Raw genomic sequence first — 6,000 nt, 5'->3', positions numbered from 1 at the left:
GGCAAAAGCTGAACACAAGTGAACCTACACCTGCGTCAAGGATTTGAGGTTGCTAGTAGCTTATTTTGTGGGCGGGGCGCCGCACATCAAGCAAGAATCAAGACCAGTTCCGCACCTTTGTTCCTTTGGCTCCTGATCAGTCAAAGCCGCCGGCCTGTACTTAACACCCAGATTCTGTTGGCAAACCCAAGCACCGTTTTGATAAAAATCGGAGGCCAGATGCACGAGTTCCTCAATTTAAAAGAAAATAAGTTGTTTAGATAATAAGTTGTTTAGATAAGCTGAGCCATTTTTAAAAGTTGACTTGGTCTCACATTTCAGAAGAAATGGTAAGACTGGCCAATTTTTTAACATGGTGATTTCATTCAATAATTCCAGGAGGTCATTCCACTGTAATTTTAAAAAGTTTCTTGCTAGAACAGGGTACTTTCTAAGATCTGTATGAAAAAAGCCCTGGGTCTTCTTCACCCTGGGGTACTTTTAGGTCGAACACCTAAAACTGCTTCTGGAAATTCCCCCTCGGGACTTTATTAAATCTAGACCCGTTCCTTACCACTTTGTACCTTGCACACCAGCCATATTCTTTAGCCTCTCCAGTTTTCAACTTCCTAAATCTTTAACCTCACCCCAGGAATTAGTCCAATCAAACTTTCCCTTCTTAGACCTCTTCCTTACGTTAGCTCCAGGAAACTCCCATGAGAATCACGTGGCTAAATTTGTCCTTAATGGCGCTCCGTAATCGCCTACTGTGCCACCACCCTTCCTCACCTCCTGTTAGCTCCGCCCCGCCCCATTCTCGCTTTCCTCACCTTCCCCCCCCACCTCAGTGCCTGCGCTTGCGCACCTCCAATTCAGGCGCTTTCCCTTTCCTGGCGACCAATCCACTTCCTGCCTCCGGTCCTCGGAACATTCCTCCCCTCCCTTGAGGTCCTGGATAGAGGTACTGGTTGTGGCTGCCCTGAGGACTGCCTGTCTGAAAAATTCGCTCCTCTCATTGAGAGGGCAATTAGAAGCAGTTGCTATGTGTGTGGCACGTATCTGAGTATTTACTCGCGATCCCCCACCCCGGAGCTAAGCTAAGCGCGTGGGGATGCCGGCGGAAGGAAGCCCCGGGCTGTTTTCGATCTGGCAATCGCACGGATACCTGCTTCCTTTCCACCTCCCTCCGCCCCGCCCCCACTCGCAACCCGGCTGCGCTGGTGAGTGGCGGGCGGGAGGGCCGGCGGGCGGAGGGAGGAGGGGGAGCTGAGGGAAGGCGGGCCCTCGGCTGCGAGCTAGGTGGGGGGAGGGGAGGGGAGAGCCCGAGCGCTGGAGTTGGTGCTGGGAAACCCGGGGCTAATGTTGACAACAGGCTCGAGGTGAGTCCCGGGGAACCTCCTTCCTCTCCGCTCCAACGATCGGGAGGAAGCGGGGCTGGGGGCCACCGGCCTGGACTCGTACTCCCTGGGGGACCCAAGAGGCGCCTCCGCACCCCAGCGCTCCGGGGGTGGTGAGCAGGAGCCGGACCGAGGGTCCGGCGTCGTCCTCCTCACACCCCTCTCCTCTGGAGGCTGCCATCAACGCGGGAGCCCCTGGCCCGGGGTAGGCAGGAGGGGCGGTCGAGGGGGTGCCTGCCCCACATGCCCGGGCCGGGCCTCGGGGCCGGAGGTGGGGAGCCCGCCGTGACGGGCTGCAGCGGTTTGGGGGTGTGGAGGAGAGCGAGGGGAGGTTGGGGAAAGCTCTCGGGGAGCTGGGAGGGAAGCGAGGGCGAGTAAGTGGGGAGGATGCGTGTGTGGGAGGATGTGGAGCGGGGAGACCGGCCGGAGCGTGTCGGGCTCCGTCGGTGAGGGAGTGTGGGGTGCGAAGTTCGGGTTGGGGCAGGGATGGTGCGCGAAGGTGACCGTGGACCTGCGTGGGAAGAGGAGCTGTGGCGGGGAAGCGTGTCGGGCAGAGGCGTGTGGAGCAAGAGCGGGGGGTTGTGGGAGACGAGGGTGTAGGGGAAGGGGTTTGGGTGTATTGGGGCAGGCATTAGTGGGTGTACTTTGTTTTTTAGTCCCGTGGGCTGGTGCTTCCTCACTTTGCTTTCCTGCCGGGCCTCCTGGTCTTCTCTTGTTGGCCCTGTTGAAGTAACCGGACGATCGCAGGGTATTTGGTCACCAGGTTGGCCAAGCAGAGCCAGCTTTCAGGCTTGAGGGGACACTCTGGACCGAACCGTCAGTTCCCTTGCTCCCTTGGGGCTTGCACGCAGTGATGCCTCAGACCTGAGGAAAACTATTACTCACTTTGCGCCTTTAGCAGAGTTGTTGCATGTTGATGAGGACTGTACAACTCCTCGAGAAAATCGTTTTTGAACTCTGGTGAAATTTGTAAAAGCTTTGAAAGAGTCCTTTATCCTGAGGACGTTCTTTAAAGTTGAAGACTGGGAGGTAATGCCCCTGTGCGGTTCTGCCCTTAGAACATTTTGAATGAACAACCGAGAATGAAAAGAAAAAACAGCATTCTTTTACTCTGGAGTATTTTCAGAGCAGTCTCTTTGTGATTTCATACATCGTCCATATGGTAGTTTGCGAAGGAATATCTTTGAAAGGGAAACACCCCTTCCTCTGCACTCTCCCCGTACACGCCATTGCTAGTACCTGTTTTGCCAGTAAAGTAGTTTTTACTTTCTTCTGGAAGTTTAGCGTATATTTAGAAAACCAAACAAAATATACAGCCCAAGGGCCAAGACACTATTTTGGGAGCTAGGAAGGTGGTTTTAAAGCGTGGCTTCCTTTTAAGGACTGTGTGAATGTAATTATACTCAGTAAAATAGCTTGTAAGAGCTAATCCTATCCAATTAAAAGGTCACTAATTTTTACCTTATTTTGAGATAGAATCTATTTTAAAGTTTTAGTTTTTATTTGATGAAACATTTTAGGTAAAATAGATGTTTATTAAAGCATGAGTTTATTAAAATAATTTAAAGAAATTCGAGCATTTCATTAAATATAATTTAACACAGTTCAGTGTTTGATGCTTGATGTGGCAAAGGCATACTGATCTGAATCACGTTGTTCGTATCTTTTATTTGTCTTTCTAAATCTTAGAGTCAGGGCATATAGTGGAAAAGAACACTGGACACAGAGTTTCAAACCAGCCACTAAAGTGGTATAATCTAGGGCAGGTCACTCAACGTAAAGATTGAGAATTGGTGTAGGTAAAATCTAGTACTCCTAACTCGAAAAATCTCTCATTTTAGGATGAACTTTTCAGTGTTCTCTGTGAAAGAGAATAAACATTTGTTGAATGCCTCCCTCATGCTGCTACTGGTTTAGAAATTTAAGAAGTCTGTAATTCCAGAGAGTTAGCAATAGTTCCATTTTATTGATGAATAGACTCAGAGAAGTTACATTGCCCAGTTTCCATAGCTAGCAGTTTGCAGAGTTGGGATGCAAACTTAAAAGTCTGACTGACTTTAAAGCTCATATTACTTTCACATATTGCATTGCTACCTTTACATGAAGCTTTAGATTTCCATCGTATTTTTTGTTCACTGAAATTGAGTTCCAGGTATACTTTGGGTATATGTTTGTAATACAAGGATGAAATGATTCAAAGGAGATACCACTCCCAAGACTTAGGGTCTTACTGAGAATCTGTTTTGCCATGCTTTAGAGCAGAATTTTATTCATGAATGATTACTACAGTTTGATGTAGAAGGCACTTAAAAATCTATTGAATAATTGAGTACTGTGGAGAGTCACAAAAGTTTGGCAGACTCTTGTGCTAATAAATGATGATCCTTTATGAATTTTTCAGATTCCAAGTGAATTTCTTAGTGTTTTAACAGAACTTAATATCTAATTTCATCTTCATAGATGAGATATTAATTATAAAATTTGATGCCATTCTTTTTTATATTCTGAGAACTACACTTCCTTGTATCAGCTGAAATGTTGCTTGTTGCTGCTTTACAACAAAATACAAATTCTGTATAAACATTATTATTTCTTGCATAGAATTACAGATATTCCTAAGTAAGATTATTTTGTTACCTAGGAATTACCTGTCCCCATATATTTTAGCATAGAATATGCCAGAAGTTAAAACATCATGTGAAAACTACATAGCCATTATCAGGGACTCTTTCTACTTTGAGATACGTAATTCTGATTTGTTGTAGTCAGTATCTGTTGTCAAGTTTTCCAGCTGACAGTTTCATATTCTAAAGGTTCTTCATAACTTTAGTTAAGAGTATGAGTTCAGATTCCAGTTCTGTCACTAGCTGTGGAGGCCTTGGTCAAGTTACCTGGTCAGGTCTCCATTTACTCATTTATAAAATAGGGAAAGTAATACCCACCTCATAAAGATTTTAGTATCAAATGAGATAATGTATGTAAGATGTTTACTCCAGTACCAGTGAGTAGGAGCTATTAGTATTCTCTCTTTTGAAAGTTTGCTTGCTTTGGGGCAAAGGTGGTTATTTAATTGAAGCTGCATGAGAAATTGATGACTACACTTTCCAGATAATATAAATATTAACTGTATCTTACCACATAAATATGTAGTTATGCTCTTATATATTTTAGTGATTGTTTAAACAGGATTAACAGCCTTTTTTTGTTCAAGTTCCACCAATGGTGTTAACTAAAGCCTTTGGGTGTCATTGTCCAAAAAAATGCATAGAACATGGAAGTGGAGGAGAATAAGAGTAAAAACAGAAAAAGGGAAAGGAAAAGGTGGCTGAGAGAAGGTACAGACTATGGCATGTGCCTCCAAAAATTACTGAAAGTGCTTCTATTGGCTTAGATTGTCTTTCTGTGGTAATATTTTATTAGAGGGCTGAAATAAATGCTTTGTGTCTATAAAATATTATTGCAAATGTTTTCTCTGCTAACCTAGTTTTTATTGATGTAACTTAAAACCTATATTTGAAAATACTTAAAGAGTACTGTTTGTCTTTAGCTTGTTAAAAAAAAAACAAACTAGGTAGTTAAGTAATTCTATACTTCTTAAATGGAAAGTATTTTGATTTTCTTGGGTACAACTTTCAGATGATTTAGGAATTAAAACATGAAGTACTGTCCATAAAAGAAATTATATGAGGACATTAAGTTCTAAGTAGAGATGTATTTTTAGAAAAGAAAATCATGAATTTTGCTGGGGAATACATTTTCTGTTCCAGAGTTTATTTCCAGTTAACTGTATGGAGCCTGTACTACAGACCAGTGCTATCCCAGAGAATTTTCTGTGATGATGAAAATGTTCTATATCTGCACTGTCCGTACCCACTAGCCACATGTGGAGTTGAGCACTTGAAATATGGATAGTGACTGGAGAACTGAATTTCAAATTCAGTTTAATTTTAATTAATTTACAGTGTAAGTAGCCACATGTGACTAGTGCAGTGGTTTTCAACTGGTGGTGATTTTCCCCTCAGGGGACATTTGGTGATGTCCAGAGTAATTTTTGGTTTTTAGAACTGAGGAGATACTACTGGCATCTACTGGATAGAAGGCAGGGATGCTGCGTTTAAACTTTGTGCAGTGCACAGGATAGCGTCCCCCTCCTCCCATCCAGAGAATTGTCTTGCCCAAGATGTCCTGAGGCTGAGAAACAATGGGCTGGTGGCCCTTGTATTGGCCGATATAGATGAGAATATACAGTTTTTTATAATCATGATTATGTTTATTTATAAACTAATTTTGACTAATACTAATAAAGAGATGAAAGGTCTAGTCCAGTTTGGGATAGTTAACAGTTTTTGTATTTGAAAGTTTGATAAGGTTAGAGCAATGAGGTGAAATTTATGAGTCTTCATAGGAGGCAAGAGCTCGTTTATGCTCCCACTTAGATACTTGTAGTGAATATTATATGAAGTAGTGTCACAGCATTTCTTAATGGCTGTGAAATGTGGGGGGTAAAACTGATTCAGAATGTTCTCAGTTACATACCGAAGTATTTATGATTAAATATGTTGTTTTGAAGTTGACAGTGGTTGAATCTAGGGAATGGTTACATGGAGTTCCTTATGTTTTGCGC

The 6,000-nt window shown here is 43.4% G+C and overlaps 1 protein-coding gene across 4 annotated transcripts in view; it reads left to right on the top strand.

Moving 5' to 3' along the window:
* The first annotated feature begins 1,220 nt into the window (after positions 1–1,220).
* The window catches only part of UPF2 (UPF2 regulator of nonsense mediated mRNA decay), a 210,224-nt gene continuing 205,444 nt past the window's right edge, over positions 1,221–6,000 (top strand). For 2 of the 4 annotated variants that reach the window (XM_059056674.2, XM_059056676.2), the window contains exon 1: positions 1,221–1,358. The gene's annotated coding sequence lies outside the window, so the exon portion shown is untranslated. Of the gene's footprint in view, positions 1,359–1,412; positions 1,582–6,000 lie in introns of those variants that run through there. The other 2 variants (XM_067030264.1, XM_067030263.1) reach the window with 2 other exon arrangements.

The sequence above is a fragment of the Kogia breviceps genome, chromosome 3 (genome assembly GCF_026419965.1).
Source record: "Kogia breviceps isolate mKogBre1 chromosome 3, mKogBre1 haplotype 1, whole genome shotgun sequence".
Taxonomy (NCBI): domain Eukaryota; kingdom Metazoa; phylum Chordata; class Mammalia; order Artiodactyla; family Physeteridae; genus Kogia; species Kogia breviceps.
The sequence above is the reverse complement of the archived record's forward strand: the minus strand, read 5'-3'. Positions and strand labels throughout refer to the sequence as shown.